This window comes from Musca autumnalis, unplaced genomic scaffold (assembly GCF_047663935.1).
Source record: "Musca autumnalis isolate F117 unplaced genomic scaffold, ASM4766393v1 scaffold_4, whole genome shotgun sequence".
NCBI classification, from domain to species: Eukaryota; Metazoa; Arthropoda; class Insecta; order Diptera; family Muscidae; genus Musca; species Musca autumnalis.
Genome location: NW_027411977.1, coordinates 174,565,432 through 174,577,719, shown reverse-complemented (window position 1 = coordinate 174,577,719; position 12,288 = coordinate 174,565,432).

Sequence of the window (12,288 nt, the reverse complement as noted above, 5' to 3'; positions counted from 1 at the left end):
ATATGTTCGCCCGATTTCAAATAATTGATAGAACAAGCACGCAAATTCTGTCCAATTATGATGAAATTTGGACAATGCCTCCGAATTCTGAGTATAAATAAGTTTAACAAGTTATATTGAAATCGGTGCAGAATTAGATATAGCTCCCATATATATTCGACCGATTTTAGGTATTTGGGACAGGCACCAATCACGCTATGACTGTCCACTTTTGATGAAATTTGGAATGTATGACAGAATTTGCACTAGAAATAAGTTTGCCAAATTATACGGAAATCGGTTCAGATTTGGATATAGCTCCCAAGTATTCGCCCGATTTGAGGTATTCGGTGCACCAAATACTCAAATTCTGTCTAATTTTGATGCAAATTTGGAAATGTCGCGGAATTCGGACAATAAATAGGTTTGTCATGTTATTTAAAATCAGTTCATATTTGACTTCACATATAAATTTTTCATCTGATTTGATGTTTATTGTACACTAAATTCGTACAATAGGTCCGATCCGGATTAAATTCGGTACTTCTGGCCGAAACCAGCCAAGAGAAGAGTCGGTCAATTTTTGTTATATTCACTTCAAAGCTAACTATAGCCCCCTTGTATATTTTCATCCTATTTAATGTTAAGTTGATAAGATATGGTATCACATAGTCGGTCACGTCCGACTTTGGTCTTTTCCTGCGCACAGAAGTTGTTTATTTGGATAAATGTTATTAATTTGTTGTTTAAGTTCCGTCATGTAGTTGTCTTTGACACGTCTATTAAATTTCGCAGAAATCCAGTTCATAAAATGTTTAGGTTTTCGCTGGTTTTCCAACCAAAAAATTAAAAATATCCAAAATTTTAAGTTTTATGAAAACTGTTAGCTAATATCGTCAGCTTTCACCAAATATATATATTTTCGAGAATACGCCCCGATACGGTATAGATATTTATATCGACGGCTCTAAAATAGAACAGCGGCAGGCATCTATAGCGATACTCTTGAAGGAACTTTCATGCAGAAATCTTTGTAATCTACGTCGATAGCCAACCGGCCCTTATATCACTTCGGTCCCAATGTATCAAGTCTACCACCGTTACTTTGTGTTGTGTCTCGATCCTCATCCTATGTCTTCTTGTCAAGTGTCTGAAATGGCTACATCGAGAAGAAATTACCAATACACGAAATTACAACACTATAACTTGTTTTTCATATGCCTCCGAGTGCATAAGGTGTCTTTGTCAAGTTTGACTCTACATACTTACTAAGTTTACACAGTTCTTTAGAGAAAATCGGATTCTTACTTACCTAGTACAGTCCGATTCCAATGTTTATTCATATATAGAAGTTGAATCATGAAAATCTTGATTCTGCACAGACGGAGCACTGAAAATCACAGTGTTCAACTTGTCGGATCACTAAAAACTGAAGTGAGCCATGACTTCCAAATCAAAGTTTCTTCACCGAAATGAGTCCTACATTAAAAATAGACGCCTATATATTTGGGTAGGAAACTGACTCCATTCCAATTTATCAAGGACAATTTGTATCGCCGCATTTATTGTCCAATCAAAGAAAAATTTTTACCAGTTCATTGTTGTGGCTAAAAAACGAAACCTACAAAAAATTGTAAAAAACGGATCACACAATTGGAATTTATAAACTTTATGAAATAAGTTCACATATAAATACAAGTCACTTTAAAAGACAGGCTTATTACTAATTTGGATACAGAAATTTTATTTCGATTGGAAATAGCAATGCAATTTTGAAAAATTTAAGAGTAAATTCAGATTTGCTACACACATAGCATGAACAGGCGTACGATGTTAGAGAGGGGCCGTTAGAAGAATTTATTTTTTTAAATTAATTTGGAATATCGGAGAGCAAAATTAATTTTAAAATTGTGTATTTTTTTACAGTTTTAAATGTAACAACCACTCGTGGGTCGAATCACTGTGCTGAAGAGTGCATATTGTTTTGTGGCAAATATTTTATAAAGTGGAGCACACAACATCGAACATGAATATCATTCCAACGGTCTTCAACATTTTTGTCGATAAACGATGGCTGACATAAGCATAGTCTCACCTGGAAACACACAAAGTTTGAGCAAAAATGTCGTTCATCTTCGAATGTATGTATCTCACAAGAAAGCGTTTTTTTATTACCTTTGTTTTATATTTTGGGTTGTTTTTTTGCTTTGTTGTTTTTTTTTTTACTTTGGTATCATTATTTTTCGATTTTTACGATAATAAAAAAAATAATTTTTGTTGTAGATATTAATAACAATATATGCTTTTTATTTGCTATGTAAATATATACTATTTCTTGTTTTGAAACATTTCTCTTGTTTTTCACTTAGATATTTTCATTTTGGGGTTTCTTTGTTACATGTTATCCAAGTTTTTGGAATTCGAAATTTGTTAATATCTATTATATCCAATATTGTTGGTTCTTGTTGTTGTTATTTGTCGATTTGTTCTTTTGCTATGACACTTTCCAAAATTAATCCGTTCTGTATAAGTATGTATTTATAAATTTTCATAATAATAATAATACTTAGGCATAAATACAATATAATATTATACACTTAAAAAGTTTTTGTGTGAAATGCCAATAATGCATCATGGTCACATCTCTCAATGGATCTGTCATCTCTTCTCATGTACGCAGTATGTAATAATAATGTTAGTTAATGTATATGCAGATATAATGTAATCACGTATGTATGTATTTATAGAGGTATTTATGCATAAACGAACATATTTTATGAGCCAATGTTAATCCGATATTATATATTTTAAGTATGTATATTTAGGTGTATGATTAAATATTATTATAACGATATTCGAAAATAGTACATGCATGATGGCGATGATGATTGTAGTATGTATGTTTGTATGTATGTGGTAAGTATGTCATTGAAATGATTACATATGAATGAATTGGGCGCATATGTATGCAATGAATATGAATACTATAATGTTCCGTTTATTTTGTTTGAGTAAATATTTATATAATTTTTTGTTTATATGTAGGTATGTTGCAACATAGTTCGGTGAGCTTTGACAAATTTGTTGAGTATTTAAAAGGTATGATGTAGATAAAAATGTTGTTGGTTTTCTCTAAAATATTATGGAGCAAATATACACTTAAAGGATTTGAGAACAGACATTAGGATGATAACAATACATATGTAAAACTGCTACTAGAAAAATTAACATAAAGAAATTAGTTTACATCTGAATTAAAGCAAAATATCAAATGATAAGAAAAGTGAACGAAAACTTTCTTTATGTAGGCATGTCTGGTACATTTGTTAGAGCCGGCACACTTGTATGGGCATAGAACACGCCGTTAACTAAATTAAAAAACTATTGGTGTTTACAATATATTACACCCTACACAAATGGCTATAAGTTTCCGACCGGTTATAAAGGATCGCCGTATAAGGCAGTTTGAACATGGAATGTGTTTCTGGAGTTTTTAGTAATTTTTTTTTAAAATTTGAGTACCTCCCAGAAGATTGTGATAGTTTTTATACATAAACCTGAAATGACAAGTTAATTCAAAATCTACTGATTAGTCTAACATACATAACATACATAATTCGAAGGTTGTAGCGATTACAGAGTGTTTGAACTGGCATAGTGCAAACGCAACACCAACTGTCACCCCAGTTGTAACATTTAACATTGTTAAATCAACAGCTCTGTCGGATTTCACTGAAATCAACAAACACCTACACCCAGAGAAAAAATGACACCACATAACTAACTGGTAGACTTGCATCAACTTTGCTTTTTTGGGAAAATATTATCTGGAAAATGGTTTTTTAAGTTAATGGATTTTGTTAAGAGCACCGAATTAGGCATTTGAACGAGCATCCTATTTTTCCGATACAACCACTTTAGAGCGTATAAGCATATGTATCAGCTGACTGTTCAACTTTACCAAATAGGATTGACTAAAATAAGCGGATTATTTAAAACAAGTAAAAGGTGTTAAATTCGACCGGGTCAAACTTTTTATAACTTCCACCATAAAATATTTTGAACTTACCACTAGATATGCCAATTTTTCAATAACTATTTTGGTCAAAAATTCAAAATGCTTCATATTGGACAAATTACATTTATTTCGTTCAAAAATGTAGTTAAAATCCACAAGATACTTGAAATTGATAGGTTACGTTAGTCCCAATTTACATTAGGCAAGTTTACTTGCGGCTAGTCTCAGTTTGTAGGAGAGACACGTTAGGGGAATGGAAGTGAAAAAAATTGCTCGTACCGGCTATTTTCAGGCAATTCCTTTTATAATTTTCGTTTTTGACATTATTTCCATAGTTTTGAAAACAAAACTTGCCGAAACAGAATTGCTTGTATAAACGCAATAGGCAAGATTAAAAGAGAAAGAGAAAAATTGCCGCAAAATAACTCGCTCAATGTAAATCTGGACTTATATGAGGGCTTGCCAAAACATGGACCTATGTTGACAATTTTTATTCTACTAGGAACCTCAAGTGTCAAATTACGGTTAGTTCTGTCAAAAAATTTTGATAATATTTTCAAAATTCCTAAAATCGACAGGTATTATTATATGTGGTTTATACCAGAAAACTGAGCGATATAACCCATATTCGAACTTGCCCCAGCGAAAAAATCATGACCAAATAATGAGTTCTGATAGGAATATTTGGTAGTCGTAACTACGTACAACACACCCTACTAACCCGTTATTTTAACAAGGGTATGTCGCAGTGAATAACTTGCTATTCTATAACCACTAGAATAACTAGTTAAAAAAAACATATGTTCTATTTTTAAAACAGTTGATGTGGAATTTATCTTCAATTTCAACACACTTTATATTTTTATTTTATTTTGCTCTCTGCTGGATTTGATCAAGCGAATTTTTGATAAATAGCCGAACACACTACACACTGTGCCACGCGCAGGGTTGTTTTAACGCTTACATTGCACCACCAAATGTTCTTTATTTTGTTAACCAAAAACTCGGGACGGTGAGCGTTGAACACACAACCCTCGGATTTGTAGTCGGAAACACACGCTCTGTGCCACCGTACTCATTACTTAGAAAGGAGTAAAGTAGTTTTAAATTGCAAAATTTTTAAGAAATAACCCAGTATTTTTCAGCTTTCTGGTAATACAGAAAGTAGCCTTTTTACATTACTTTGTTATGGCTTATATAATGACTAACGGATCCGAATTTTCGCTGGGGCCTATGGAAAAATATAAACTCGGGTGCAAAATGATTGCCACAGACGGACATGGCTAAATCCACTCAGAATTCTACCCTGATCAGGAAGTAGATTTTAAAGGTTCAAAACTTATAATTCGACGTAGCTCCGTCGTTATAATAAAACGTGTTTCTATCATCTTCCAGAAAAGAATACGTGTCACCAACGTTGACAAAGAAAATCGGCCAAACCAGACATCAAATTTTCAACGGTGACATCAATATCCATAATGTCGGGGAAATTTCCGGAGTATCTCATTCATGTGAGTCTCAAGACCATTGCCGAATATTCGGTTACGACTCGAACGCAAAGAAAGAGCAGGCATGACAGAGTAATTTTTTTATTTTTGTAGGTTGTTTGTTTTGAATACATTTCTGTCTGCCCTCTTATTGGTCGGCATTGTTTAAGACGCGCCTTTCGAACTCGGCGATAAACAGAAAGTCCCATATCATTGAGCTAATATGGACCAGTAGAAACTTATCGATTTGAGAGAAGTCTCCCTTATCCCTTCTAGGATGTTTGTATAACAATTATAATATCGATAGTTTAATATTTAAAACCAAAATTTCCCTTTTCACTTGCAAAAATTATGGACCATTAAATTAAGCTCAACTCTAACGAGAAATCAATTAAAATTTATATTAAAAAATGATCTTCGCCCTAATAGGCAAAATTTTCAAATAAATAAAATCAGCTTGAGCTAGTCTGGGGTTCGACCCCACGTCCTTGAAAAGCACATGAAAAAAGTGTTGTCACGGTGTGTTAGCGTTCAGAGCCAAACCCATAACTTCAAACGACTACTCTAAGCGTTTGTCATGGAAGCCATACAATGAATGAACAAATATTCATCGTTGTAAAAAAAAGAAAACAAAATTGCATTTAAAAGAGGAAAAGTTAGATGATAGCGAAGCCGAAAGCCAATGGCGAAACATGTCACATAGTGGTGGTTGTGTGGGTTCGAATCTTCGGCCTTCCCTTTTTACTTGCAAAATCATCGTTCATTAAGCTCGACTCTAACGAAAAATTAATTAAAATTAATATAAAAAAATGATATCCGCCCTAATATGCAAAAATTTCAAATAAACCAAAATTTAAATTACACTATGCAACACTGAAAACAACTTCTAGTATGCATTTTTTAAAAGTACATATTTAGACTACAAAAACACTAGTAGAGTTTTGTCCTGTCAGATCCATTTCGGATTTTATGGGCTAAATCTACACTTTTTTGCATTTATCAGGCCTTTATCTCAGAAGCCTCAGTAGCCCTAAACTAGTAAAAATTATCTTTTGAATAAACTGCATAAGAAAAACACCATCTAGGGCATCAAAATCTATAAAATATAGACAATTTTACATAATTGCTGAAATTCTGGTCATTGGGAATTGAACCAAGTAACCTTTTGCAAAAATCATCCAAATAAAGTTCTCAACAATTCTTTAGAACATTCTGAAACTCTAAAATGCTTACTTCATGTTGTTTCAGCGGTACACGCAGAGAAAAAAATATGTTTGATCCAACAATATTCCAAGAGCAAAATATGTATTGTTAACATATTGTTGGATTCCTCAAGTAGTATTGTAAATCCAAAAATAGTTTGTGTCAACTGAACAATATTTCTCTCTTTTCTTCGAAAATTTGTTTCTCTTCTCTCGCTATTCGATGCCGTGTTGAAAAAACAATTTTGGTGAGTTGTGGTGTGTTTGTATGACATGCTGCCTTTACCTCGGTTTTTGTGTGTATGTACTTGTGAGACTCTTGTTTTTATTTGTTTCTGTTTTGTTTCATTCTTCTTTCCTTTTCATGTTTGTTATGGTGTTTAATTATTCCTTATGTTGTGGTGGGTTCTTGTGGCTTTTTGTTTGTCTTTGTTGTCAGCCAAAGCAGCAAACCATGTATTGTGTTCATCAATGATTGCAATATTATACGCGACATTTATATCAAAGTTATGCGAAAAGTGTATATGAGAAGTATATGCACTCAAATCAAAAATTTCTGGGCTGGTTTTCTGTATTGACAATACTTTTTGTAAACAAAATTAGATTATGATAGTTCCTACAATCGGTATTGTTAACGATTTTAACAATATTGCGGAAATTCGAAAGTTGTTTTTGTTTTCTATGTTTGGAACAAAAGATGGTATTTTTGGATTTGGATTACAACGTTTGAACAAAACAAATACATTTTTGGAACCAAAACATATATTTTTGTTCCAACAAAAGCGACAAATATTTTTTCTCTGCGTGTATTTTGCATCATACCTTTTACAACATGTATTTCAAATACTGTTCACACCAACAGTTTATTCTCGCATTTCGGATTTCACTGCATTATTGACATTTTTATTAAATCGTCGTTGAAAAATGTACTGAAAACAACGGCATAGAAGCATTTTACAACAATGACATGTTCCGAAGAGTTTTGTACTACATTCCAGGGAATATTTTTCAAAAAAAAAAATATTCAGAAAAAATTAACGGTTTGGATATATGGTGCGAAATGTATGAAAATTGTGGAATTTTTGCATATATTTTGAAATATGAGGCAATAAATTCAGTTTTTCGAGTTCGTTATTTCTCCAAATATTTTATTCTTGTCCTTATCTACAAATTTGCTTCAGAGGTCAGAAGAAGATTCGCATTGGTTTCAGAGATATAGCCCCGAATTTCTTTAAAAACTCAATATTTAACCATGTTTAGATGGGGCCATAAAATCCGAACTGGATCTGACACAACAAACCCCAACTAGGGTTTCCTGTCTTTTGGGTCTGTACTTTCAAAAAATCCTCAGTTCGAATTGTTTGCACAAGATCACCTTAAAAATTTTGCAGTGTTATTCAGTGTAGTTTTTATAAACAGTTTCCTTATTAAAACGTATTTACTTTACTGACAGTTTTTTCGCAGAGAAGTGTACCTTTCAAATCGCGGTGTACATTTTCATATCGGGTTTTCTTTGGTTCGATTAAAATAATTAATAAATCTGGAATATGAGAGTACCGTAGGTTGGGAAATTATCGAATCCTCGGCAGCTTGTGGTAAAGAGGTTTCCTGCAACTTGTTATATTACACAAATTATTGCAATTTATTTACTATCGTAATTAAATATAAGGAGAGACCTCTAGTTAATCACATTAATACTAAAAATATATTAAAAAGAATTCTTCTGCTGAATATTGGTTGAGAAGTAACCATAAATGGGACATACCCATCTTTCTTCTGTGGAAATCTGTTTGCGATTTTCTTGGCCTTCGGAAGTTCTGTTTCACATACGTTTGAATATAGCACTCCACGTGCAAATTTGCTCCATAGCATGTTAGAGAGAACACAATATACATACGTTTGTCTGATGTATATTTTAGATATCATGAATTAAATTTTCTTTAACTATATTTTGTGTATGACTACGTAAATATTGTCAATAAGTATAAAAACATAATCTACAAAAATATGTACATGTCATTCTAAACCATAATATTTCACAACTATGCCAAAAAAAAACGCAAATTAAATAACAAAAAATTAAATTGTAATTGGTAACGCAATTATCGCATTATCCTCTTTTCTTTTTGTTTTCTACGATTAAATTTTCTTTTATTTAGAAAATGAATAGAATTCTAAAATTGCTAATGATCTTTTGTTGTTTCTAGTTCGGTATTAAGGGTTGTAAGTGTTTCGTTTTAATAATATCTAAGCTGTCATTGCAACATTTCACAAGTTTGCCATTTCATTTGTTTCTTTTGTATTTTAATCTTTCTTTTAGTTTTTGTTTAGTTATAGGAGAATTTGTATTCGTTTTTTTTTCTTTTTTGTTATTTGAGGTTAGAAATTCAAATGCTTTATTCTAAAAGGTAATTCTCAACTAGTTGTGGTTCACAATGGATAAATTTGTAAGTATTAGCGTTTTTGTTTTATTTTTTGCTTTCACATTTTTTATAAAAGTAATGTTTCTAAGTTTCATTTCATTTTCATAATTTTCCAATGATTGCGTGGAGGAGCATAACTTGGAGTTTTTTGTTTTTGCAAATTATAGGTATATCAAATAATTTGTATAAATTGTCACACATTACAATTATTGTTATATAGCTTAAATATGCAAAAATATATTGATTAGATAATGATAATATTTTAGGTGCAATTTGTATGTTTGTGCATTAATGGCCGCATTAGAGGGGAATCTTGGAAAAATAAAAATTATATGTATTTTCTTTTTTTTATAAAAATGGACGGTATGTTGATTGGATATTTTTGTTGTAGTTTATATTTGCCATTATTAAAAAAGTTGGTTTTTCGAAATATAAATCAAAGGGAAATTTTTATATTATTCCTCTCTCCAACATTTGCTTAAAAACACTTAAGCCATTTCACTACTAACCGCAAAATATTAATGCAACTCTGAATTTCTGGATAAGAATTGTTTTAGGTTTTGTCTTAAGAAGTTTCCAAAGTGAATTAAATTTTGATTTTACTGAGAACCCTTATCACGCACTGGAACTTTTAAATATATGTATAAACATTTTCAGAACAATTTTATATTTTTCGGTTCTAGTTTTATTTTCCTCTTCAATGTATCTCTTTCTAGATGAGGTGAATAATTAGAAAAATAGAAGCCGTTGCTAAGGTACTCATCATGAAGGTTAAGTGGGGATTTAAATGGGTTTTCTTAAAAATTTAAGAATTTTTTTCAAGTATTACCTTAAAACCAGGTCAGGCAATGTGCGCTTGCTGAGAGCAAGTGAGCATACATTTCAATGCATTTTACATTGAAGTTTTCGCTCACTTGCTCTCAGCAAGCGCACATTGCCTAACCTGGCCTTAAAATCCCAAAAAGATCCACACAGGATTGGATACCATTTCCCATTACTATGTATATTTGTAAATTTCCTTAATAGTTTGTAAATTGAATATACTTCTACATAATTTCAAAATCATTTAATTTCCAACAATGTTTTGATCCTTTACATACACAATGTTTAATAGTTTGTTTGTGCATTTTCCTTCAAAATTATACTCAATAGCGTGTTTTTAAGAAAGTAAGAAAGTAAGTCAGAAAGCTTAAACATTCAAGGATTTTCGCTTAAAGAATTTTAACAAAATAAGACTTTACAAAATATAAATCAATCAAAATACACTGCTCGCAAATACATATAGTACATTATTTTGTGTAGAAAATTCAACGGAACAACTACTTAAAAGACATTGCGTACAAAAATACATTTTTTATAAAAAAATTAGGTACCGGTATTGTTGCCCTCCAAAACTTCAATATAGCGGCAATTTGAATATAATGAGTTGTGTTTTACTATCTATCGCTGTCTCTCTGTTTTTTGCAATTTATACAAATTACTGTTTTATTTAAATTTAATATTGTGATGGCTGTATAAAATAAATTTATTTATAACAAGAAAAAATAATACCAGAACCAGAACCTGCAAAAATCTACAAATTTTTAATACGATAACAATTCTTCCTTTATGATATCGAAAAAATAGTAAAAATTAGTAGATTCTTACAGTTCTGGAACAGATCATATAATAAATGGGAATTGTAATCGACATTTTGAAAGACAATGTAAATTCATACTCATTTAAATTCATGTGGTGTTAAGAGATCAAAACCAGAGAAGTTAATAATCTGATATTTTTGGTATAAATACAGTATGAATAAGTATTTTCTCCATCCCAAACAAAGTGTAGAGCCTACTATAAGACCTATTAACAACGATGAAGACGCTCCATTCTAGACCTGGTTATCCACCATAAACCAGATATTCATTCTACGTCCAATTCAGTTAAAACCCCATGAAAAAATTTTTCGACACAAAAATTGCCAACTACGAAGCCGGCTATGACATAAAGTTTGGCAATCTAATTCGCGGAGCGGGTCGATTTTGCTTGATTCTTTTCCCAAAAGTAACTAATTCTTTATATAGTTCCAAATAGTTTCGAGACCGAAAGAGTTCAACGAATCTTCCTTTTTCATCGTTCTTTGTGGAGCAGAGATCGATATAACGTGCATGTGATTTACCCTTATTTAACAATGCGGCAACATCAGAATAATGAATGAAATGAACGTAAAAGAAAGAAGATGAAATGTAAGGAAGGAGATGAACTATATGAGAGAAAAGAACGATAGAATAGTTCCTTGGAACTAGTCCATTCCCGAAGTACACAATTCTACAAAAGACAGCTCTATTCAATGAAGTATGCTTCAAATCTCAAATGAGTATGGTATCCCTGGAAAAACTACTTTATTGGATAATTTTAACAGACAGTTAGAATGTGAAAAAATCTGGATCGATTTCTTAATACACCTATACCTTTATGGCAAAACTCCGTATAGTCAGTATTCCAATACTGGGTTTAGATCCCACATATTCTCGTCTCATCTGTCTTCTATAGGAGACCTAGAGGTGTTCCCATAAAGACCTAATGGTCTTCTCATAAAGGCATACTAGACTCCTTATCATATCTTATATGTGAATTCATCCTTCTTTACTACTGTAATAAGATAATAAGAAGACCAACATGGTCTTTTATAGAAAACATATTAATTTCCTATAATGAAACAACCTATGGGATTTTTATGAAGGCATCAGATGTATTTCTATGATCTTCTACATGGATCAGTCTATTTTTCACTCCACTCTTTCGGGTACAAATCAAACAAAGTTTAAAATTTGTGAGCTTAAGTTCAGTTTAGCATAAAGTTCATGGAGATTTCAAATTTTTGGATTTGATTCTGTTCTAATCTGCTCATGACCCCGATTATACTTTTGATGAATGTTTGTTTTTACGCGTAAATTTTAAATGTTAAGGAGGATATTGTTAAGAAATTAGGTTTAAGTTAACCCCGTGTAGCCGTTGATTTATTCCCCTTTATTCCCCAATGCGATTTGTATTCACTTCGTTTAGATTACGAGTCTTGCAATGCTTTATTGACTTCACTTCACTCATTCGTACACGACTTTACTATGAACACAGCTTGACTCTGCTAAGCACACGGCTTTACTTTGCTCTTTCACTAGGTGAAGCATAGACTGTTC